The 25,615-nt window shown below is 39.2% G+C and overlaps 1 long non-coding RNA gene across 13 annotated transcripts in view; it reads right to left on the bottom strand.

Annotated features, from left to right (window-relative positions):
* Window positions 1-25,522, bottom strand: part of LOC113911567 — a 97,956-nt gene extending 72,434 nt beyond the window's left edge. For 6 of the 13 annotated variants that reach the window (XR_003516528.1, XR_003516522.1, XR_004819471.1 and 3 more), the window contains exons 1-2: window positions 25,438-25,519; window positions 23,132-23,190 (exon numbers count right to left, since the gene is read on the bottom strand). This is a non-coding gene — a long non-coding RNA (uncharacterized LOC113911567). Of the gene's footprint in view, window positions 1-23,131; window positions 23,191-23,276; window positions 23,368-23,838; window positions 24,033-25,437 lie in introns of those variants that run through there. The other 7 variants (XR_004819466.1, XR_003516532.1, XR_004819467.1 and 4 more) reach the window with 6 other exon arrangements.
* Window positions 25,523-25,615: the final 93 nt, after the last annotated feature.

Raw genomic sequence — 25,615 nt, forward strand, 5'->3', positions numbered from 1 at the left:
CTAAGTTTGTTTCGCCAAAAAAGAAGAGTCAGAAAGATCTTGAACGCAGATAGCTTATTTGGGTGGAGATCCTAGGACATAGGAATGAGGGACCAAGGAAAGTGAGTTCAAAAAGTAGAAAAATCCAATATAAGTGTCCATAACCAAACTTCTCTGGGCAAAAGGAGCTCAATTCATCAGGACCTATTGAGGGTCCTAATGCATACATCATGCTTCCCAGAATTATCTTCCCCAGGGACAAGAGGCTGGAGCTTCCATCTCCCACTGATATAAGGTTGTCCTAGAAGTTAACTCACCTGTATGTTCAGGTTTCCTGGTATCAGAGAAGGATTTGGGGCAGAAAGCTGAAAAATCTGGCTCTCACTTGAAGTGAGAAGTGTAAAGTCAGCCTGAGCTCGTACAGAAGTATACACTTTAGCTTCAGCTGAAACCAGAGGTAGGCCCAAGGAATGTGAGTGAGTGTTCTGGAGGTATCTAATAAAAGTACCCAATGTGACAGATAGTTAATGAACCACACTTCTTATGCAGTCCCGCTTCCACAGTCTCTGGGCTGGGCTTCTGACTCCTCTAATAGAATAAAACAGAACTGATACTATGCCTGTTCTGGGTCTAGCCCTCAAACAACCCAGAAGCTTCTGCTTCCTACTTCTTGGAATGCTTGCTCTTGGAACCCAGTCACAATAACTTAAAGCTCAATGTAAGGACCATGTGGAAAGAACTGAGATCTGGCTGAGAGGTCTGGCTGAGCTCCTGGTCAAACCTTCAGATGACTGATGCTGTCTCAGTGACCCTGGACAATACCATGTTGGGAAGAACTGCCCAGGGAAGCTGTGGAATTATAAGCCATAAAAAAAATTATTTTATTCCCTAACATTTTGGGTTACTTATTTTAGTCACAGCAATCAATTAAGATATCAGTCAAGAAACCTTAAAACAAGTAGACAAATAGGGTTGTCAAAGTCCCTAAGAAGAATAGCTTCCAGATACATCCCTAGGAGAACTGAATTTTTCTAGTTTTGCCTACCCCCTACCAAGCCCTGTGGCAACCCTTATCATATCCCTGACCATTAGTTATGGCTCTGAAGGATTTCAAGTAATTTTAGTGATTCTGAGAGGAAATGTTTTCTGATTATTTTTGCCAAATTACATTGTTGAGTATTATTGTGTAAGAAATTTTCATGTCTACTCTAACCTTTCTCCCCAGTGTGGATGGTTATAGGGTTACCAGATTCATTTGATGTTCACTCAACAAAGAGTCATTTAAAATTCACTAAACAAATATTGAGTACCTGCTGGGTGGCAAGCCCTGTTCTAGGCACTGCTATTATAATAATGGACAAAACAGACAAAAATCCCTGTCCTTTTGGAGAGGGAAGATGGACAAACAGCAGAAGAAATACACGGAATATAAATATATATAAATATAAATACTATATAAATATATAGTATCTAGAGAATGTTAAGTGTTAAGGGGAAAAACTAAAGTAGGGAAGGAGTATAGAGAAAATGTTTAAAAATAGGTGTTAAAATTTTACCCTTAGGAAAAGGGAACCACAGGGGAACCTAGGGGAAAAGCAGAGAGAGCAGCAAGTACAAAGAACCTGAGGCAAGACTGTTACTGAAGTATTCAAGAAACAGTGATGAGGCCATCGTGGCTGGAGCTGGATGAGCAAGGGAATAGTAGTAAAGAAGGTCCAAGAATTAATGGAGGCCTAGAACACACAGGATCTTTTGGAAATCAGTAGAGAATTTGAGCAGAGGGGCAATATGATCTGACTAAGTTCAAGAGCATTATTCTGGCTTCTATATTAAAAGCAGAATGGGAAAGAGGACCGAAGAATACGCAGGAAAACCAACTAACCCATCACTGCAATACCAGGTGAGAGGAGAAGGACTTGTTCCAGATTAGACAGATTTGGGATATAATTGAAAATAGAGTCAGACCATGGAATTTGCTGACACTTCAGATGTGAGATGTTTTTAATACAAGAGAGGGGGTATTACGCATTACTCCAAAGTTTGGGCCTCAGTAAATGAAGAATTACATTTCCATTAACTGAGACGAGGAAGTTTGGGAGTTTGTATATAGAGTTTAGTGTTAGACACATTAATTCTGAGATGGAACTAAAGAGGTTGAGGAAGTTTAGGCAACAAGCCTGGAATTCAGGATACAGAGGTTTAAGCCAGAGATATAAATACGGGAATCATCAGCATATGGTATTTAAAGCCATGACATTGGAGAAAATTATGAAGAAACTGAATATAGACAGAAAAGGAAGAGTTCTCAAGACTAACTACAGGGCGTTCCAAAAATATAAAGGCTGGGAGAGGGAGCATGTAGAGGGAAAGCAAGAGACTAAGGCGCAAACAAAGTAGAAAGCAAGCCAGCAATGTGTGGTAGCTAAGAAACCAAGAAAATGTTTTAAGGAGGAAACTGTAACTGACCATATCAAATGCTGCTAACAGTTCAGGGAAGACGAGGCGTGAGAGCTGGTTACTGAAGTTAGCAATACAAATCGCCCTGGCGAAACGCACAGTTTTTGTGGAGCAGTGATGGTGAAAGCCTAATGGACCTTGTTCAAGAGAAAATGGAAGCAGAGAAAGTCAGCCGGTCAATATAGAGGATTCTAAAGTTTTGTTTTATAGAAAAGAAGCAAAATGAAGTTGGCACAGTTAAAAAAAAATTAATGGGAGAAATAACAGCAGTTGGTATGGTGACAGGAATGACCCAAAAGAGAGGGAATAATTATGATCCAAGAGAATGGGTGAGAATTACTGGAATCAAGCCTTTCGTGGTGAAAAGGGATGGCATATAGTGTATCAGTGAGAGGCTGGTCTTAGCTAAGAGTACAGATGGTTCAAGTGCATGCTTAGTAACGGAGAAAGAAGGTAGAGTGAACGGACAGAGGTGCATGAGGTGAGTAGATGAAGTGTGAGAGTCCATGAGAGTTCTCCTATGAAGGCTTCTATTTTGCCAGTGAAATAGGAACCAAGATCATCAGCTAAGAGTGATTATGGTGGAGAAGGCCTTGGAGGTATGAAGTTCAGACAGCATGAAGTAATCAACAAGGAAAGTATGGACTGGGGATATACGGTATTGCTGCAGGGCAATGTCCCCTACTTTGGAACAGTGGTAGTCACAGCAAGTGAGAACAGTCAGCACCGTCGTGGGCTTCATCCCCTTCAGCTGTGTAGGTGACGGAACAGCACAGTTGGCTTAGCCAGGCTGTGTTTGGCTAATCGCAGCACCATCTTCCCCTACCCCCACCCCCGAACCCCCTCGCCTCCTCACGGAAATATTAGCTATTTTCTCCCTAACAGAGAACAATACTGTTCAGAGAGCTTGGTGATTCTGACTCAGCTTTCAATACTTCTCCCAATGATGTCTTGCAAAAGTTTTGTGTTTTGTCATTTACTTTTCCTCTCCCCATCCCACAATTCATATGTTTTTCTATTTTCAATGTTATGACATACAGTTGTATTCTGACTAATTTTCCAAAAGGGGTGAAGACAACTGTGGAAGGGGGGATATAACTGGACTCTTCACAGTATCTCAGTAATGTTAAACCCCATTTATGCAGCACCTTTTATGTCCTAGGTATTTAACATTTCTATCCTCTCAAGCTTCCCATTTTAAGGGAATGGAAACTTAGAAAGTAAAGTGAGTCACCCAGCTAACAAATGCTGAAGCTGAGATCCAAACCCTGGTCTGCATGTTCCACAGTGCTGACTCTGGCCACTTGCCCTCTAACCCTTATTAGCCAAGGCAAAATCAAGCTTGTGTTGTCCTAGCTCCAACTGTACATATTCGAGAGCCATTCAGTGAGCTTGCCCAAATATCTTCAATCCAAGGTGCTGTTTCCAGCCTTTTTTCTCCCAAACACCAGGCCTCATCTGCTCCTGATCTTGAGACAAAAATTATAGCTTTCAATTTCCAAAATGCTGAATTTTACCTGTGTTCTCCTGTCCAATTCTAAACCTCTAGGTTCATTTACCTAGTTACAATACCTTGGTGCTGTTGACATTTTGGGCCAGGTAATTTTTTTCTCGTGGAGGTCTGTCCTGTTCATACTAGGCTGTTTAGCAGCATCCCTGACCTTCACATACTCGATGCCAGCAGCACCCTCTCCCCAACTGTGACAACCAGAAATGTCTCTAGAGGGGGGCGCCTAGCTGGCTCACTTGGTACAGCGTGTGACTCTTGACCTTGGGGTTGGAGTTCAAGCCTCAGAGTGGGTGTAGAGATTACTTAAAAATTTAAAAAAAAAAAATTTTTTTTTAAATGTCCCCAGACATTGCCAAATGTACGGAGGCAAAATTGTCCTTGGTTGTGAACCACTGGATTATAAGTAAGGATTACATAGGAATTAGTTTCATTTTTTGGGACGCCTGGGTGGCTCAGTCAGTTAAGCATCTGCCTTCGGCTCAGGTAATGATTCCAGGGTCCTGCTCAGTGGGGAGCCTGCTTTTCCCTCTGCCTCTGCGCTCTCCCTCTCTCTCTGACAAATAAAATCTTAAAAAAAGGGAATTAGTTTCATTTTTTAATTTTATTTTAAATTTTACATTGTCACTTTATCCATAACAGTAAAAGATAAGTTATTTTTGTACTTTTGTTTTAGATTATGCTTTTTGTTTTGTTTTTTAGAAGCTCCTCCTCAGACTTTTACATTCTCTATAACTTTCCAAGAACTCCTTGCTTGTCTCAACATCATCGTCACAGGCAGAATTAATTTTCATAGTCCCTACGTCCCCATTATACTTTAAAATAAAAAATCTGTAATAATAGTGTTTACCACATTCTATTTAGTGCTTTAAAAAACAAAAAGACCTCACACCTATCTCCAAGTATCATCTCTTTGGTGACATAGGTCATATAACAATTCATTTTTGTGTCTCCAGCATTTACAAAAATCCTAACATATAAGTATCTGCTTAACTTGTGTATTTAAACTGTATTGAAAGGAATTCCATATGTTGACTTTTTAAATTATCTGTGCCTACAGAATGCCCCTTTACAGCGTTTTCTGACCCACATGTATATTACAGTCCTGCCATCTAGTGGCCAATTACCCAAATTGTAATTGCAACAGCTAGTATAAAATAAACCATATTACCTATGCCTACAGAATGCCCCTTTACAGTGTTTTTTGACCCACATGCATATGACAGTCCTGCCATCTAGTGGCCAATTACCCAAATTGTAATTGCAACACCTAGTGTGAAATAAACCTTATTTCTCAAATACTAACTTTTAAATTCCACTCAATATCATAAGATAAAGAAACCTCTATACCACTTTTACACATATACACTTTTCAACTAATGAAACATTCCAATTTTTGACATTTTGCCTCTGAGTAAAATTAATTCACATGTATAAGGTTTTAGCTCCAATATACAGTATTTTCATTTGCTAGTAAGGAATATATAATGTCCACACTACCCCCCTCTTTGATTTTATCCAATGTCCTTTCCCAATAAAGCTCAAACTTTACTGCTTTTTTCTCTTAGAGACCTATCTCAAGAGTCTTAACCATTCAACAAAACACCTACCTGGACACCAAACTCAGCTAAAATCAAGACATCAGGACAAACTCCTCAGCTGATAAGACCCATCATCTGACTGGACCCAAAGCTGTTCCATAGTCTGGACTGAAGTAACGTTTTTAACCAGTAGGCTATTAGTGTGGTTACAGGGTTGACTGAACTGATCCATCAGTTCAACTAAGTAGGTTAGTAGGAAATTAGTCTAAATATTAAAAAACTTGTGAAGCATTTTCATTCTTGATTGAATGAACCTCTTCAATAACTCATTGCCTTCACCAATTATAACTGTATACTTTCAAGTATCTCATTCATGCATTATTCTACTGTTATAGTAACAATAATACAGTTAACTAATGATACGAACTGAATGGGGAGTAAGAATGGAAAGAGGATGGGAGATAAGGTTGGCAGGTAAGTTTCAACCTTAATTACTACATAACATCTGAGATATCATAAATCTACTGCTATTTCATATTTGTGAGTTAACAAAGTATATTTGCTTTAGCAGGAAGGCATTACCAAATATCTCTAAAATATGCTGGATTGTTCTGTCATGTATCTCTGTTTTGCTGAAATCATTAACATACTTTGAAGCCAAATGAGGCATATGTATAAATTCTCAGATATCTCTTTCTATCTAATATTAACTCTTGATACATCATTGATTTGCAAGATAAATATTTATTTCTAATACTGCAAACTCACATGTGGCATGACCCTATTTCTTTACTCTCAGGTATTTAAAATGCCTGAAGTTCAAGAGATTATTTAGACCAATTCCTCGCGGCATAGATGGGAAAACTGAGGTTTTGAGAGGTTTAGAGGCTCACCCAAGCTAACTGAGCTCATTGTAACAGATGAATCTAGAACTTCCAGTTACTGAAAGAATAACCACTAGTCCCAAGGCCAACACACCACCAAGAGGATTACAAGGTGAGTCTCTCGGGACGGATGCCATCATGCTTCACTAATTTGAAGGAGTCCCGGTGCAAGTCATTCTTTTTCTCACAGACTTTATCCATAAGCTGTATATCCTCTCCACTTCCCTCTCTTCCCAAACAGACCCTTTGAGTGTCTCCTGTGACCCCAATATGAATAAGCGATTCCTTGTTCTTCAAATATTTATTCCCTTTACCTCTTTGCCTTACCTGAAACCCGCCTGGGCCCTGAACAAACATTAGGGCCAGGAGTTGATTATACTGAGTTGACTGACGTAGGTGTACCCCTTGCTCCCCTTTTCTGTTTCCAAATTATCTCACCCCTTCCCTCCGGCAAAAATCACTGTTCTTTCAATGCTAACGTCATTTGGACAGATCACTGTTTCCTACACCTTCTTACACGCTTTTCCCAACCTCTTCGTCCTACCTCCGCTTTCATTAGCCTTCTGTTCCTGGCAGTGTTCCATTCCGTCTCCTTTCTTTATCCTGGGTGATTTCAATGCCTACGTGGATGACCCATCAAAAAGCCCCAGCTTCTCAGTTTCTTGATTTCTATAGCCCATTGACATTTTTCTTTTCCATTTCAGTCACTTAATTTATGGTCACACCCTGGACCTTTACATCTTTTAAAAAATGCAAACCTTTTAAAAAATTTCCTATTGAAACATTTAACTATGGCTCCGCGGGAAGCCTGCTTCTCCCTCTCCCACTCCCCCTGTTTGTGTTCCCTCTCTCGCTGTGTCTCTCTCTGTCAAATAAATAAAACCTTTAAAATAAATAAATAAACACTGAAACATTTAACTATGGCAGCTTCCTACGTAGTCAGCGGCACCAGGACTTCCACGTGACCACACAGGTCTCCGGTGATGTGGGGACATCTGACCCTCTCATCCCCCCACCTTCTTATTAGCCATCAGTCCCCTCCTGTCATCATTTTCCATCGTGTTTGGCACAGATTCCGTTATCATCAACATGATACCCTTTTACAAATACTTTCAACTCTCAGTTCCTTCTCTCCAATTAAGCTCACCCTACAAAAACCCCAATCCATGTATGAACTCCTCTGGCTTCAGACTTTCTCCTTGTTTTCACAGGAGTGTTAGTGATCACAGATTATGTAACCACACAACTAGTTTCACTGTAAAGTTGTAATCTCAGGCCACAGTTTGAATCTCTTTTTTATTTTATTTTATTTTTTTTATTGTTATGTTAGTCCCCATACATTACATCATTAGTTTTTGATGTAGTGTTCCATGATTCATTGTGCATAACACCCGGTGCTCCATGCAGAACGTGCCCTCTTTAATACCCATCACCAGGCTAACCCATCCTCCTACCCCCCCTCCCCTCTAGAACCCTCAGTTTGTTTCTCAGAGCCCATCGTCTCTCATGGTTCGTCTCCTCCTCCGATTCCCCGCCCCCCCAGTTTGAATCTTGATATGACCCAGAAATCTTGCTATAGTTCTCCAATAATTTTACATTTCTGGTCCCCAGAATGGTCACACTGATCTGGACCCTCGTCCTGTGATGTACTCTGCCTCTCCCACCTTTGTCTCTCAGCAGGTATCCTTACCCATCATCTACTGAGAATATGGAACTATCAGACAGAAGCATTCTCATTCTCCCATAACCAAATCCCCAAGCCCACCTGCCATCGAACCATCTTTCCCAATGCCATCAAATCAGGAGATATCAAGAAACATATCAGACTATAGATTGTTTTTCAGAGTTTGAGGCAATTGACCCTAGGTGGTAAGTCAGTAATGCCAGATTTAGAAGGATGGTGAACATTATGTTCTGTAGAAAATGGACAGGCTTTGGTGGGGAGATACATGATCCAAGTTATGTTGTAGGATAGGGGTCAGCAAACTATAGATCTAGGCTTACTAGCTTACTATTTTTATAAGCAAAGTCTTGTTGGAACACAGCTATACCTAGTCATTTATGTATTCTTGTCTAGTGACTAGCATATTACCACAGCAGGGTTGAATAGTTGCCACAGAGACCACATAATCCACAAAGCCTAAAATATTTACTATCCCTTTCTAGAGAATTTATCAGCTCTTTTTTAGAAAGATAACTCTGGCAGCATGATGAAGGATAAATGGTAATGGGGGAAAATTAGGTGCATGGCAAATATTTGGAAGGAAATAGTTCAGTAAGAATAATAAAGGCTTGGTCTAAGCCAATGGAAATGGATATAGAAAAGAAAAAAAAACAGAGACATTTTGTTTATAGAATCAGGATTAGATAAACAATTAGGAGAAAAAACAAGACAGAAATAGGTTATAAAAAGTTATCCCACATTTTCTATTTTCGGTGACTAGGAGAGTGGTAGTGATTTCAATGGTAGTGAAAAGGGGTGAGAGAAATGAGTTTTCAGGAGTAATAACAATGGGCAATTTAGACAAGTTCAATACCTACAAAATATATATACATGGAGCTTGCTGAAATTATCCCTAACTTGATCGCTAAGGCTAATGGAGTTGTGGAGTCAGTGGTCTCTAATTGGTAGCTGGTGTGATGGGAATAGATGAAATCACTTAAAAAAATATAAAGTAATAACAACAAAGTCTCTTAAAAGTTTGTATTCAGGAGTTGAAAACAGGCCCACACAAAAATTTGCACACAGATGTTTATAGCAGCTTTGTTCATAACTGCCCAAACTTGGAAGAGGTATGCCCTTCAGTAGGTGAATGGATAAACAAAGTGTGGTATACCCAGAAAATGGAATATTATTCAGCACTAAATCAGAATGAGATATTAAACCAACAAAGACATGGAGGAACCTTAAATGCATATTACTGAGTGAAAGAAGCCAGTCTGAAAAGGCTACATACTGTATGATTCCAACTGTAACATTCTGGCAAAGACAAAACTATGGAGGCAATAAAAAAGTCAGTGGTTGCCAAGGGTTCGAGGGAGGGAGGGAATGAATAGGCAGAACACAGAGGATTTTTAGGGCAGTGAAACTATTCTACATGAAACTGTATGGTAGATACAAGTCAGTATACACCTGTCCAAATTCATAGTACTTACAACACCAAAAGTGAACTGTAATGTAAACTATGATTTTAGGTGATTATGATGTGTCAATATAGGTTCATCAATTTTAACAAATGCAACTCTGGTGGGGATGTTGATAATGAGGGTTATGCAAGTGTGGGAGTAGAGAGTATATGGGAAATCTCCATATTCCCCTTAATTTTGCTGTGAACCTAAAACTGCTCTAAAAAATGAAGTCTTAATTAATTAACTAATTATTTTTAAAGATTTTATTTACTTATTTGACAGCGAGAGAGGGAACACAAGCAGGGGGAGTAGGAGAGGAAGAAGCCCGCTTCCAACTGAGCAGGGAGCCCGATGCGGGGCTTGATCCCAGGACCCTGGGATCATGACCTGAGCTGAAGGCAGATGCTTAACAACTGAGCCACCCAGGCGCCCCTGAAGTCTTAAAAAAAGTCTGTATTTAAAGGGTAGTTAAAACTGTCATTAATTTATAAACAAAAGATTACAGAGAAATTAAAATGAATTAACTGAATCTAGATTTATCAAAATAGGTAAATCTCAAATAATGTTCAGTAAAAGCAAGCTACTAAGGATGCTGTGATTCTGTGTACGTGAAATTTTACAACATAAAATAACATACACTGTATGTGGATACACAAATGCAGAACAGTGTATCGATGATAATACAACTTCAGAATAGGAGAATAGATTGGAGGGAGAGAACAGGAGAAGATTAGCTTCATTTGCCACATTATATTTCTTTTTTTCAAAAAAGCTTGCAGTAAAATACACCAGAAGAAAGAAAGGGGTATGCACTGTCAGGAGAAAAATGAAGAGGAGAAAGTAGGTCTTGGACATCACAAAAGGAAGGAGGTATGTTTTCAAAAGAACAGCAGACAACAGACCAACTCTGCAGTCAAGTCAAGTGAAAAGAGGATAAAGAAGCTCTGTTATCAGTCAGAAACCTAACAGAGTTTCAGCAGAAAAATGGAGGTGAGAGCCAGATGGCAGGAGGTGGAGAGGGGAGACTTGGCACCAAAGAAGTGGAGGCAGTGAAAGCAAATGGCTCATTCAAAAAAGCTGGCAATGAAGAAACGAGAAAGATATACAGCAGTTTGAATGAGAAATATTTAATGTGATGCTTAAAAAATTTCGGGCAGGTGGGTACTTAAAAAACTCAACATTTTTTTGCAAAACATTGAGTCCTTCCTTACATTTTCAAAAATAAAAGACAGAAATTAATATCTTTTTTCCTTAAGAGGATATCTGCAAACTACCTCAACATGTTAATATGGCATAAAACAACATTAAGAACTTGGTTCAAATCACAATAACGTGAACAGTATAGCTGAAAAAGTTAAGAGAAAGTGAGCCTTGAGACATCGGGATTTTCCAGATGTACAGTTCACCCAGATCCCCACAGTAAGCATGTATGTTCATGCAATCACCAGTCCAAGATCTGGCCTTCAACCTTTCAGATTTAGAAACTTAATCTCATCAATGTGAATATAATTAGCTTCTCAAGAAGCTGATCCACACTAACAACGCTCATCACAGACTGCTGTTTGAGCCACTTTACTTATTTATAAGGAGTGTAATTGCCAAGCAGTCTAGATGTAACAGTCTGACCACTGAGCCCAATTATCACAAGGGTGTTTGGGTAACGAGGAAGCAGAACAAGGACTTACATTACTGGAATGTGTAATGAAATCTGGCTTCATGTGACAATAGCAATATTCTTGTCAAGTGGCTTCTTAGGCCAGCCTAACAGAACATCCTTTCTCTAGGTGAGGGCTGCTCTTGCAAACTTCCTTTTTCTGCACCTTTATTTCTCAACTTCCTTCTTCTAAGGGACACAGCCATTCCTTACTGTGTTAATACCTTTCTGCCAAGGAGAAATCAGTTTATGAAGATATAAGGATAAATAATAATCTCTGTAAGCGGATTCTGCTTTTCTTTGCACCGAATGCACTACACTTGTTACTGTTTAACTTTCAGAGTTCTTTGACGGGTCTAGGATCACCTCCATATAGAAGATAACGTTTCATTTGTATTTACAAGCCCATTAGCACACCCTGAGGGGCAAAGTCAACATTCCCTGAATTTGAGTCACACCTATACCACCTTCATGATTGTTACTCCCTGTGAGGACATCTCAGTGTGTGTGTGTGTGTGTGTGTGTGTGTGTGTGTGTGTGTGTGTGTGTGTGTGTGTGTGTGTGTACATATATATATGTAAATAAATATAATGACATATAATTTCATTATTTTACTTTTCTTCAAATAAACTCACAGTGTTACCTGAATTTAATTGTAAAAGAAATTTTATATTACCACCATCAATTAGCAACCCAGGCTATACTTGACATAAGTAAAAACAGTAAGAAAAAAATAATAAAAATAATGTTTTAATAATTTCACTACTACTATATATGCCACCACTATCACAGCCCCTAAGATCTGAGATTGTTTTGTACCTTATGCGAGGTCTAATACAGCCCACGCAGAACATCAGCACTGCTCTGATTCGTCAGAACCTGCTGTGAAAGCTAGTTCAACATTTTTTTAAAAAACTTTAAAAAAAATTGTAGAAAATATGAATTGTTTATATTGTTACAAAGAAACAATAAGCCCCAAATGGAGTCACTTGCTAAGCCCCACCAACTTAATGTCTAACCTAACTGCAGCTTCAGCCTCTTCCAGGAGTGGAATTTAAAGCAGTCTGGAATTTCCTGGTCAGCACTAGTGAGGAAATCTGCCTGATAAGACCCCCGGGCCTCCCCCTAAGGGAAGGTAACTTTACCTGAAATAATACACTTTTGACTTTCTTGTCTCACCCTCCTGCCTATAAAAACTTTCCATTCTGTGCAACTCAGAGCTCTCTTCTATTTCTCAGATGGGATGTTGCCGGATTCATGAATCATTGAATAAAGCCAATTAGATCTTCAAACTTACTCAGTCGAATTTTGTTTTTTTAACAATATGGAATGTTCCTTAGGATAATATCTCTTAAATGAGACCAATTTCCATGGAAATAATCTGGCAAGTCTTTCATGAAATTCTAGAGAGTTCTAATGGTGCACTAAGGGGCTATCATTAAATGATTTATTGCTGTGTAGGTGGTAAGTTTTAAAATATTTTCTCAGACATAAAAAGGTATACGGATCTACAAAAATATTTTGGACCTACAACAAAATATTTTGCACCGCTCATTTTGTTCAATGTGTATAGCACCCTAAGATATAGGAAAAACGTTTGAAAGTAATTATTAAGGAAACCGAATAAGGAATTATAGGGTTTGTTGGGAAAGGTACAGAGAGTATATATTCGGATGCTGTTTGAGAACATACTGGGGAGAGGTGCCTGGGTGGCTCAGTCGTTGGGCGTCTGCCTTTGGCTCGGGTCATGATCCTGGGGCCCCAGGATCGAGCCCCACATTGGGCTCCCTGCTCCGCGGGAAGCCTGCTTCTCCATCTCCCACTCCCCCTGCTTGTGTTCCCTCTCTCACTGTGTCTCTGTCAAATAAATAAATAAAATCTTCAAAAAAAAGAAAGAAAGAAAGAAAGAAAGAAAGAAAAAGAAAAGAAAGAAAAAGAAAAAGAAAGAGAAAGAAAGAAAAAGAAAGAAAGAAAGAAAGAAAGAAAGAAAGAAAGAAAGAAAGAAAGAAAGAAAGAAAGAAAGAAAGAAAGAGAGAAAGAAAGAAAAGAGAAAGAAAGAAAGAAAGAAAATGTACAGGGGAGGGGTGCCTGGGTGGCTCAGTTGGTTAAGCGTCTGCCTTCAGCTTGGGTCATGATCCTGGGGTCCTGGGATCAAGCCCCGCATCGCGCTCCCTGCCCGGCAGTAAGCCTGCTTCCCCTCTGCCTGCCACCCCCGCTGCTTTGTGTTCCCTCTCTCGCTGTGTCTCTGTCAAATAAATAAATAAAATCTTTAAAAAAATTATGTTTACAGAGAGGTTTTCTGGAGTGTGTGTGTTTCTTTGGAGGGGTGTCAGGAAAAGACACATTGAAGATAAAGTTGTATCAACTGCTAGAAATCAGGTCAGACTGGGAATTTCTCAAGTGTTTGCAGTCACCTATTTGCATAAATTCATTTGTATGGGATAGAAAAAAAGATGATGAAGACAATCTTTTTCTTCACCCCTCCTCACAGTAATATCTAAAATCTGGGAGCATGGAGGCAGGTACAGACAGAAGCAAGAAAGAATTGTTTTCACAGAGATTCTCTGAGACTCAGGTACACATGCAGCCCTCCTTCAGAAACCAATAACAAGCTATGCTACAGAAACCCTTACAATCTGAATCCAATACAGCTTTAGCTCGGGAAAGATACTAAGAACAGACTATCATTTTGGCAACCCTGACAGTCTGAAGCTCTAGAAGTTTTGGGAGAAAATCCCCTTTCCCCCCAGTCTTCCAGAGACATTCATCTTGTCACTGCAGGCACGAATCACTGTTGGAAAGGGTCACCCTGAAGAAAATTCTCAAGCCTCCATGATCAGTAAAGAAATCTAGAATAAAAGAAAAGACTCCTGGTGATTTACTGCCAAATACCCTAGATGGATTCCCAGAATGACCAGCAAGACTTTGAATGAGAGATGGAAATCCTGCATAAGACAGGTTAGGCATGAACTACAGAAATCTGAGTTATTACTGTTATGATTTCCTCTGTGCCCTCAAACTATGAAAACTCCTGGGCAAACCAGATTACATATATTTTAAAGAGCAGTCCAATGATAAAATGTGCCAACAAATGTTTCAGATGTCACAGACGTCATGATGTCACAAAAATGTATTCTATATAGTGCATAATTCTCTCTAAAAATCCTTTTTCATTATAATCCCTGTCCCTGTACCAGAAGATTGCCTTTACCACAAATGAATGTGTATGGGGGCTGCAAACCTTGTTAACAAGAAGTGGAAACATATTTTTTAAATCTCTTTTACCAAACTGTAATTATCTTCTGATCCTCCTAATATTTTCCCACATCAAATGGTCCCAAAAGTTAAATGGACAGAAAACTTAAATCACCTACTGAAGTGACCCTCTTGGTGCTCCACTCAGATCTCCTGCAACTGCTTTCATAGTTTCTGGGCACCTCTCTCCTGGCTTCACATGTGTTTACTTCCAGAGGCCAGGACCTGCACTCTTTTCCAGAATGCTGCCTACCTATGAGTTGGTTGGGTTTTGCCTTCACTTACAGTAAGCTGGAAGTCTGCCACCCCCACCCCAGGCAGCTCTTCCTAAGGACTGGCAGGGAGTAGTAAAGCCCAGGTCCCTTGCCTCCAATGAAGACAAAACTGCACAGTGTCAAAACACACAACATCACTTCCCTGTGGGGCGCCACTGAAACTACCCTGGGTGAGAACTAGCCTGCAAATGTACCTGTGCTTGGGTTTCCTCCCTTCTCCTCTCCTGCTTCCCTTGCTTCCTTACTGATTTCTCTTGGGAACACTTCCTGAACAAACCACTAACACAGAAATCCTTGCTTTAAGTTGGCCTTCTGGAGACTCTGTCCTAAGATATTCTTCTAAACAGAAAGGTCTGTAAAGAGATCACAGGACTCAGAGAGGGAATATAACAAGGCCAGTCTCACAGAAAGGTGGAGTGCACTGTCACCATCTTAGTATGATTTTTATTTTTTAAAAAGGTTTTATTTATTTATTTGAGAGAGAGAGAGAAAGCACAAGTGGGGAAAGGAGCAGAGGGAGAGGGACAAGCAGACTTCATGCTGAGCGTGGAGCCCAACGTGGGGCTTGATCGTATTACCCTGAGATTATAACCTGAGCCAAAAATCAAGAGACAGACACCTAACTAACTGAGCCTCCCAGTATGATTTGAGGAAAACTGGAGAAGCCTTTGCAAACTCAACATCCCACATCCAGTTATTCCAGGAAAGAGACATGGATGGCTCAAACCTTCATTTCCACCACCAAATCAGCAAACTGTGAGTTTGGCTCAGGCTTCTGAATGTCGTAACTACTTCACCATGGTATTGAGGAAGGTGAGCTCAGATTTGCCAAATGTTTACCTAAAGAGCCCAGTGTTTGGGAGATGCACAGGTTTACTGGTGACACCTACCTATGGCAAGACCACAGGTTGGACAGTGTTTGGGGATGGGTCAGAATGGCCACTCAGCTTCACTCAATGGTGCTCTCACTTTGCCTTTGAACCAGTAAGCAAATGGAGCAAAGGATATACCTGAGATTAGGGTAAGATTAGTTGCTGTGGCAACCATGAGGCATATCCAGAGCCTGTGGTTCTCACCCTCCCAGAGGAAGGAATCAGCGGATCAGAGCAGCGCTGAACTGTGGGCTCACTCTATGCCTTTTATACCATTTCAGGCTTGATTAAGGAATATCTGAAGTCAAGAGTCTAAGTTCTAACACCATAAAGTTTTCCTGTGTCATAGTCAGATAACTGAGTAATTTCTGCATTCATTTCCTGCTACACCACGGAGCCTAACTGAAGTTTCAGTGCAGGAACCTAGTTAAGGTACCATACACAGGTATTTCATTTTTGAGTAAACATTCCACTTGAGACCAACTTTGGTGGCAGCGGTGATTGTTTACCTAGAGATATTTATTTATTTATTTATTTTACCTAGAGATATTTAAAGAGGCCTGCCTAGAAACCCCATCTTGTCCTTTCCATCATGTAAAAGGTCATCAGGTGAAATCAGATGATGACAAGGGCTGTGGTTAGGCTACAGCTATTCTCAAACTCAAGTAAGATAGAGATCCCTTTGAAAGGAAGAAGTATTTATGATCTCTCAGTGGGGTTCTCCCAGATGCAGATCCTGAGGCAAGAATTCAAGTGCAAGTAGTTTATTTAGGGAAAACCAGTAAGGGGGTAGAGAAGTGTCACAAGGAAAGGAAGGGAGCCAATGAAAGGTACACTATTAATGCAGCTACTGTACTGAATGACTAAAGAGATCCCAAATGAATTATCCCACTTTGTTTAAGGGGCTGAAGTATTTATAAACCCACCTTGTCAGTCACTGACTGAAGACTGCTCCCTGCGGGTGTGAAGTTCCTAGCATTTCCAACCTACCACTACAGAGACAGGATTCCAGAAAAAGCCCTCAAACACAGAAATGCACATATTAACAAGCGAAAGTCACTGAAACACACTGAAATAGTTTTGAGAGAACTGGAAAATGGTTATTAATGCACCTATGTATCTAGAAATTAAGTTAAAAGGGACATAAAATGGCCCAGGTAGAGTGACTGGGACCTTATATTCACAACACACCCAGAAAGGATGTGCAGGGATATTCAGTTCTCACAGAATTCATGGTAACATATTTATTTAAATTGAAAAAAGAGTCAGCTCAAGGGTCTGATCTGCAGTGCTAAGGTTTTAATGAAAATATATTTAAAGCACATACACAAAATACTATGTGGCAGAAACAGCATTCTTTGTAATTAATAAACTTATGATACAAAAAGTTTTAGTTAAAAAAATGTAGAAGATGGGCACCTGGCTGGCTCAGTCGGTAGAGCATGGGGCTCTTGAACTCAGGGTCGTGGGTTCAAGCCCCACGTCGGATGTAGAGATTCCAAAAAAAAAAATAAACTTTTTTTAAATGTAGGAAAAATAACCAAAAATGTTTGAAGATCACTGTAGCTTACTGCTAGAACATTTCTACAGTCAGAATTCTTAGCTGTCAGTTTGAAACCAGAAATCCACTTGAGCTGATTTAACCAGGAAAGGGTTATTAAAGTATATTCAGTAGCTCCGTAATTGTGAGACAGGATGGAGAATAAGATTCAGAAGTTACATAGCCATGCAGCATGTCCTAAACACACAGCAAAGCTGGCTCAGTTAGGATCCTGTGGACCCCACTGCCAAACTGAAGCTGAGGCCACTGGTAGCCTCAATAGTATGCCTCCTTTATGAACTTGCTCTTGCTGCAACTGGTATGACCACAAGACTGCATTTTCTGTAGGTCCCAATTCAAAGTCTGACATAGTTATAAGCAGAGACTGGTGCTCTCCTGTTGAAAGAAAGACCAGGGAAAAAAAGTACCTGACACACTAAGCTCTATCTCAGACCTTCTGATGATGAATACCCAAAAAACAATGATTAATATCTCTGACAAAGAGGTGTGTTTAATTTGAATTACCACTTTTTGTTTCAAAAAACTATCTGCTGATGATTTCCTTTAATCCACTGCATTATGATATGTCTGTGGATTTTAGTTTCTGATACATATGTTAAAAGGCAGATTATTTTTTATTTTATATTATTTTTATGCATGAAAAATCCCATTACATGAGTTATTATCACATGGGGTAATGACTTGGAAAATGTTTCTGCCATTCCGGGTTGAAATGCCAACAACAGGAAGGAAGGAAGAAAGGGGAGAAACAATACACATACTTCTGAAGTCTAATCTGACTTTTTTGTTTGTTTTTTTGTTATTCATGGTATAAATTATTAAATTCAGAAAAATGGAGGAATCATATCTCAAAGCTGGTCAAAATGGGCATTATGGTAATACCTAAAGCTCCTATATGGAGCTTGACTGTCTAGGTTCAAAAACCGGCTCTGTGATTTACTAACAAAATGACTTTGGCCAAAACAAATCTCAAAGAAACTAGAATCATGGACCATGTTCACAGGAGAGATGGAGGCTGAGAAGACTGTGAGTACTTGATCAAGAACACTTAAGTTTTCATTAAAGGTTGAACATGTACCACTCCTTGCCCTTATGATAATGACAGTATAAGTCAGAAACACACATGAAGTAAATAGTAATTTGGGTTGAAGAAACCCATGTTTTACTTAATTCCACTGTGGAGGAAATTCTGAGGAGAAGTTTAGAATTTAGAAGGACTTCGTACCACAGAGAAAGATGGTCTTGAACAATAGTACTTAAGTTGTTTATAAGTGCTCCAAAATCAAATATGCTCCAAATCTCTAGAATATAGTACAGTTGATTTTCCAAACGACTTCTTTAGTCAAAATCCAAGAAGATAATAAATTAAGACACTGACTATCTCCATTAATTTCTATTGCTGATATAACGATTACAACAAACTTAATGGCAGAAACAACAAAACCATTACCTCACAGTTCTATAGGATCAGAAGTCTGGTGTGGAGCGGACTGGACTAAAATCAAGGTGTTGGCAGAATGTGTTCCTTTCTGGAGGCTCTGAGGGAGAATCCATTTCCTTACCACTAGACCTAATGGCAGATTTGTTTCTAGCATTTGTGGGTCCAAGGTCCCTGTTTTCTTGCTGGTTGTTAACTAAGAGCTGTTCCCAGATAAAGATGACCACATTCCTTGGATCATAGCCCCCTTTCTCCAACTTCAAAACCATGAACAGTGGAACTTGTTCTTCTCACATACATCTCTCGGAGCCACTCCCGTCTCACTCTTTCACTTTTAAGGATTCAAGTACATAGAGCGGACCCACCTGGATAACGCAGGATATTCACCCCATCTCAAGGTCCTTAACCTTAACCACATCTGAAAAGACTCTTGTCATACAAGGTAACACTATCACAGGTTCCAGAAATTAGGATGTGGACATCTTTGGGGTGGGGTGGGGATTACTCTGCCTAATACAATATCCTATTTGCTTTTCCTAGTCTTCTCAGTGGTACTGATATCTCAAAAATGCAGACAGCCTTTGAGTATATTCTTGGATATCAGTTCCTTCTGATCTTTAAAAAAAGTCTATATACAAAAGCAGACAATGACATATTATGGACATTTATGGACATGCATCTATACATACAGATTGAAATCTTGTGAGTAAAACAATTTATTACTAATTATTGTCAAGATTACTGATCTAGAATCTAGAAGGCTCTGCTACGTGACCTGACCTAGTGAGAGTGCCACTGAACTTCTTGTTTCCTTATCCACAAGATGAGAAATGTGGACTTGGAAACTCCTAAATTTCTTTCTAGCTCAAAAGTCTAGATCCATGATCTGAAAAAAAGGAGGGGGCTGGAGGTGGGAGAGTAATTATATCTTAGGTATAAAAACAAAACAACAGCAAAACTTATATAATAAGAACTTTTCAGAAATAGTAAGAAAGCTTTGATTTTCTTTTGTTTTTCTACCCAATACATATTTTAAAGTAACTTCAGCATTTGCTTTCCATTAGTGACTGAAGGTTATTCATGCTTGGTTTTTGTCAATATAATTCATATAAACTGAGAGTTCTAGAGGGGAGGGGGGTGGGGGGATGGGTCAGCCTGGTGATGGGTATTAAAGAGGGCACGTTCTGCATGGAGCACCGGGTGTTATGCACAATGAATCATGGAACACTACATCAAAAACTAGTGATGTAATGTGTGGTAATTAACAGAACATAATAAAATTTAAAAAATATATATATATAATTCATATACTTCACTCTACCACTCCATTCATCTTTCTGTACTTTCTCACATTATTCATCCCTCATAGCCTAACTTCAGTATGTTTCCCCAAGGATACCAATAAATTAAATTTGATTGCTTTTTTTAAGATTTTATTTTTAAGTAATCTCTACACCCAACATGGGGCTCAAACTCACAACCCTGAGATCAAGAGTCACATGCTCTACAGACTGAGTCAGCCAGACACCCCTAAATTTGATCTCTCTTGCGATATAATGTCACAACAAGGCTAAATCAGTCTATGCCTACAGTGTGAACTCTACCATTCAGGGATGAGTTCAGGTGAAAGATTCTAGAGATCTAAGTCAAAGTAATTTCTGTCTTCAATATTATTTTCCAAATTTGTCATGCGAAAATCACAACGAAAAGGACAATATAATTTTACCTGTACTGCAACCCAAGACACTAAACACACTAAGCTTTAAATGCTAGCAAAAATAACAAAATGCAAGTAAATGCACAGCTTAAAATAATGTTTCTTCTCTCTCTGTCAAATAATAAAATCTTTAAAAAAAAATAATGTTTCTTAACTTCCTTTGTGATAGTGAGAACATATAGATGGCAATTTATACCAAAAAAAAAAAGATATTGAATGGCTCAATTATGAGTGCTCCATCTGGATTAGTCCTCCTCTTTACTTGCTATTTAAATAAAGCCACCCCACTCTCTATGAATTCAAGTATCCTCTTAGGGCAGAGTCAGAGGCTTAAGACCTGCCTGTCCAAAAAACTACCTGGTGCTAAGAAACAGGATGAGCCACAGGAGAAGAGAAGTAAATAGGGGCAGATTAACCGTATTTAAAGCCCAGATTCTCAGTGGAATAGTAACAGTCTGTTGTGCTACAGCACTGTTTTGTATAATACAAATCAGCTCACATGATTATTAAATAGGGGAGTAATGTTAAAATAACATGGAAGGTGGGTTGATTCATATTTAATTTTTCCTAGCACTTTGTCTTGTGCTACCAAGAAACAACAGCTGAATGTAAAGTACACAGCGGACTCCACGATCCCACCAGGCCTGGAGGGAGATGGTACATAAATGCCATCTTTCATTGCATGGCACCCCATTCTTCCCTTGGCTTAGCTCAGCCCTGTATTCCACTTTGACAGTGCTTAGTTTGCAGTTCTCTTAAATCTTTGTGCAAAAGGCACAGCAATGAATCAGGGCTATCCATCTCTAGCATCTCTATACATTTTGTGCAAAGTTTGCAACTGCTTCACCACCTGCAACCTCTGATGATAACGTTCTCCTGCTCTTGTTTCCAACACTCAGCAGTATCAACTCTTCCATAAACTCATTTTTCAAGCTACCTTCAACTCTTTTTAAAAGTAAATAAGTGGGGCGCCTGGGTGGCTCAGTTGGTTAAGCGACTGCCTTCGGCTCAGGTCATGATCTTGGAATCCTGGGATCGAGTCCCACATCAGGCTCCCTGCTCGGCAGGGAGTCTGCTTCTCCCTCTGACCCTCTTCCCTCTCGTGCTCTCTATCTCTCATTCTCTCTCTAATAAATAAATTTAAAAAAAATTAAAAAAGTAAATAAGTAATGATAGATTTTCTTTGTTAGGAATTGTGCAGTTTAGTAGTTCCCAAACTTTGCTTCACGTTACACTCACCTGGGGAGCTTTTGAAATACCCAACCTCCCCCCCCATACCATTTAATTCAGAATGTCTGGGGGTGGGGACCAGGGCATCAGTAGTTTTCGAAGATCTCCAGGTGACTTCAATGAGAGCAAAGTCAGGGAACTACTACTCTGAGTCAGTTCAGGTTTTGAGTGGTCCTTTCCAGATCTATTTTTTTCCTTAAGCTGTTATTTTAAATGAGCTATTTTTTTGAACGTGGTATTTACAGGAATGTACATAGCACACTGTAGCCGAAATGTTTGTATTACTCTGTAGGTTTCCAAGATAAAAATAATGTAAAGAATGCATAAAAGTGGGGGCGCCTGGGTGGCTCAGTCAGGCGTCTGCCTTCGGCTCAAGTTATGATCCCAGGGTCCTGGGTGGAGCCTCACATTGAGCTCCCTGCTCCCCGAGGAGTCTGCTTCTCCCTCTCCTTCTGGCCCTCCCCCTGCTGGTGCTCTGTCTCTCTCAGATAAATAAATAAATAAATAAATAAATAAATAAATAAATAAATATCCTTTTTTTAAAAGAATGCAAAAAAGTATATAGAAGTATTTTATTAATATGCATTATCCTTTGTAAAGTGAAACAGTGGACCTCCAGAGATAGACTGGTTCTCCAGACCTTCAAAGTAAAGTGAAAGCCATTTGAAGGGTAACTAGTATGTTCTGTGGCCTCGCCACTAGCTGGCGAGCAACATGTGTCACACGCACGCAGTTCTACGGATTGGCCCCATCTACTTTAGTAACAAGCAATCCTGTCTTTTCCTGGGTTTCCCTACTCTTGCCATCCTTCCAATTCACCAACCACTATCACTGTGCAGCCCATGATTTGCTGTCTTCCCCACTGCCTTTCTTAACCACTATCTCTGAATCATATTTTTCCTTCTTTCTATTCCTACTGCTACAAATCAGAAACTCACACCTGCATTCCTGCTAGCCTTCTTAATCCCAGTTCCCACCACCACTAAATAATTAATGTCAGATTATTATGCTTCTCATAAAACCTTCCAAGATTCTAACACATATGCCTCTTCCCCTTAAGCACTTAAAATGTGTAACCACTCAATTTGTCCAATCAGGAAAAAAAGCAGAGAATAGAATATTATAAGGGAACAAGCACTGGGACTGAGAGAAAGGTTACCTGTGATGTATGTCCTTCAGTAATCATAACTAATCTTTATTAAGTGCTTATCATAGGCCAAACTTTACAAGAATTACTTTTAGTCCCCCAACAATTTGATGAGGTAAGTATCAAAATTTTCTCCATTTTACAGTTGGGGAAACTGCAGCAAAAAGATTAAGTAATCCACTCAAAGTTACACAGTATCCAAATCTAAACAGGCTAGTTTCTGAGTCAGTGTTCTTAATCATAATTCTATACTGCTTCTCAATTAACAATTTGGTTGTATTTGATTCTTTTTTTCCATCCCTTAACAAATGGAGTTTAAAGTGACTATCTTAATACCTTAAAAGACAAAGAAATATGAAAAACACTTTGTAATTTATAGTGTTAAATGAGCTAATATTTCCACATCAATTATCTTTCTTTAGGAATATTTATTGTTTTTCCATGTACTAATTATTTCATGTTTATAATTAAAGTTCTGTACTTACTCAGGAATTTCCTTGTAAGGAAAGATCATGATTTATGTCCTTTTCTGTCTTGGAAAACCCTAGAAAGATTTATTCAAAATTGCTAACTGGTTGACACTTTTGGAACTCATAGGAATGTAAATCAATAAAAAATAAAAGTTCATACCATGTTAGGTTAAAAGTAATATTTTCCATGGGCCATTCATAGGAAAGTGCAAATAGTCTCCCCAGATCCTAGTATGAGTCTGATTCTTCAGGTTAATGAAAGAATATAGGATATAAAGGGAGATGAGTTATGTCCTGCTTCTCAGGACCATCATTAAGATCCTCCTAACAGTGCATCCAGAGACCCATTTTATATACATTGGTTTCTACTAACAGAAGGTAACTCCCGGGAATGTCATGTCTACGAATTCTCCTTTATGTCTTTTTCCTGTCCTGTTCTTGATAAATCTTGACTGTTGTTCTAGATACAGGCAATTGGATTACTAATGAGGGGGAGGCTCACGACTGGGATGGGAGATATATACAATATTAGATTAGTCTTAAATGAACTAAATATGAAAGCAAAATTTACTTTTCTGCTAAGGTTTAGATTCAGAACTAACGGGATAAAATGAGTATCGATTTCAGCATTCTTTGGTTGACTCCTTTTAACAGTCATAGAGTATCATTTAAATGAGTAGCACTTTGAGAGGTTTTCACAGAAACTAAAGGTCTCACTGTACCTCTTCATTTTTTAGTTGTCAGATGTTTATACATATCCTTCTCCTCTGTTGGAACGTAATTTTCCTTTGAGGTGTAGAGCTCTCTATGTCCATGTGCTCCCAAGGTCATCTGGATGTAACTCATTTTTTTTGTCTTACTAACTGGACTTTTCCTTATCCATAGGCTTTCTCTCAGCCTCTGTGATCCTTAGGGACTACAGAAAACACAGCAGTGCTAAGACTTGCGTAAAAAATTTCAAACCAACAAGACTTTGTGATGCTCCATAAAAACTAGACATCTGCTATCTATCTGGCATATTAATTTAATGGAAACTACACAAGGTCATAAATTTGGGATGTATCCATGATAAAATTAGTTCTGTAAGTTCCTATATAATGTAACTAAACATTTTGAAACATAAGCACTGTAAGAGATGAAAAACTACATGGATTATTATTCATTTTAAAAACATAGCACATTATTTTTTAAAAACTCCTTACTAATGATACCTCATTTATCCCTAATTAGTACTTTGTTTTTCTTTTATTTCAATGTCTAACATTTGCAAATCACACACTATCTTCATTTTTTCACTTATGGGAGATACTTTCATTTTTCCCCCTAAAAATAATGGGACACTCACCACCTAATTCCTGACTATATGTGGTTTCAAACAGGTCAGAGTAACTTTCAGCATATAAAATATTAACCATTTGGGAGTGATCTGTAGGTAAATTTGTGGGTATGCTGTAAGGAAAACAGATGTTCACTTTTCAGAAGAAAACTGCTGACACTGCAAGTTATTTCAAACCCACAATTCTTCAGTTAAGAAATCACAAGCCTAATAAAACCATAAAGAGATTTTGTAAAAAGAATAGCTCTCGCGGTATTTTGTATATAGATCCTTTTCTAACTTCAGTTATAAGTTACAATAAAATAGGAGTGATGTTTTCTAGTGATATGTGGTAATACCCAAAGTATCTGTGACAGGACATAAGGAAACAGAGGCCCAGGTAAGTTGCTGTTACTTGTGCAAGGACACTCACATAATTCGTTAGCAGAGCCAAGTCTAAAAACCCAGTCTGGTGCTTATCTGGACGCCTCTTCTGGCACCAGTCCTTTCCCAGGCGGTGCAGCAGACCTGCCATTTATTTACTAATTTCATCCTGAGGACAGAGAGGCTTTGTGGCGTGGTAAAGGGGAGGCAGTTTTCGGAGGCTCATATATGTTTGTGTAACACATAAGAAACTGTAGTCAGTTTCTTAAATAAATAACGCCTCCATACTGGAGTACTTTTAGAGGCAAATGCAGAATATGCGAACATGCTTTTTACTGTCGTGTTCTCCAGAGATGTATACCATATAGTCTCAACGTGCATAATTTTGTCCTGGGCCACTGAGTTCCTAAAAGATGAAATTTCGGCCCGTGTGGCAGAAAACTAAGGATCATACACCACTTCCCTACACCCACATTTCATATGAGAACAACATTCATCTCTCTACTTGTGATGAAAACACCCTGTTTCGTTTTCTCCCGCCTCCCCTGTCTTCTCTCAACATTTTCCGCCAGTAACTTCTACCACATTGTCTTTCCCTCTACTAGAAAACTCGCTCTCCCACCTTCTCTTTCCTACCCCACCTTCAGGAAGCTTCTCCCCTCCTTCCGCCTCCTGCTCCGCTTTTGTCACTCCGGGCGGCTGCGATCGCCGACCCGAAAAACAGCGAAAACACACTACGCACGCGCACTAACTTGCCAGCCCTTTGCCTCTCAAGTGTGGTTGGCCGATTTCTTTCAATC

The sequence above is a fragment of the Zalophus californianus genome, chromosome 12, assembly GCF_009762305.2.
Source record: "Zalophus californianus isolate mZalCal1 chromosome 12, mZalCal1.pri.v2, whole genome shotgun sequence".
In the NCBI taxonomy this organism is placed as follows: Eukaryota; Metazoa; Chordata; class Mammalia; order Carnivora; family Otariidae; genus Zalophus; species Zalophus californianus.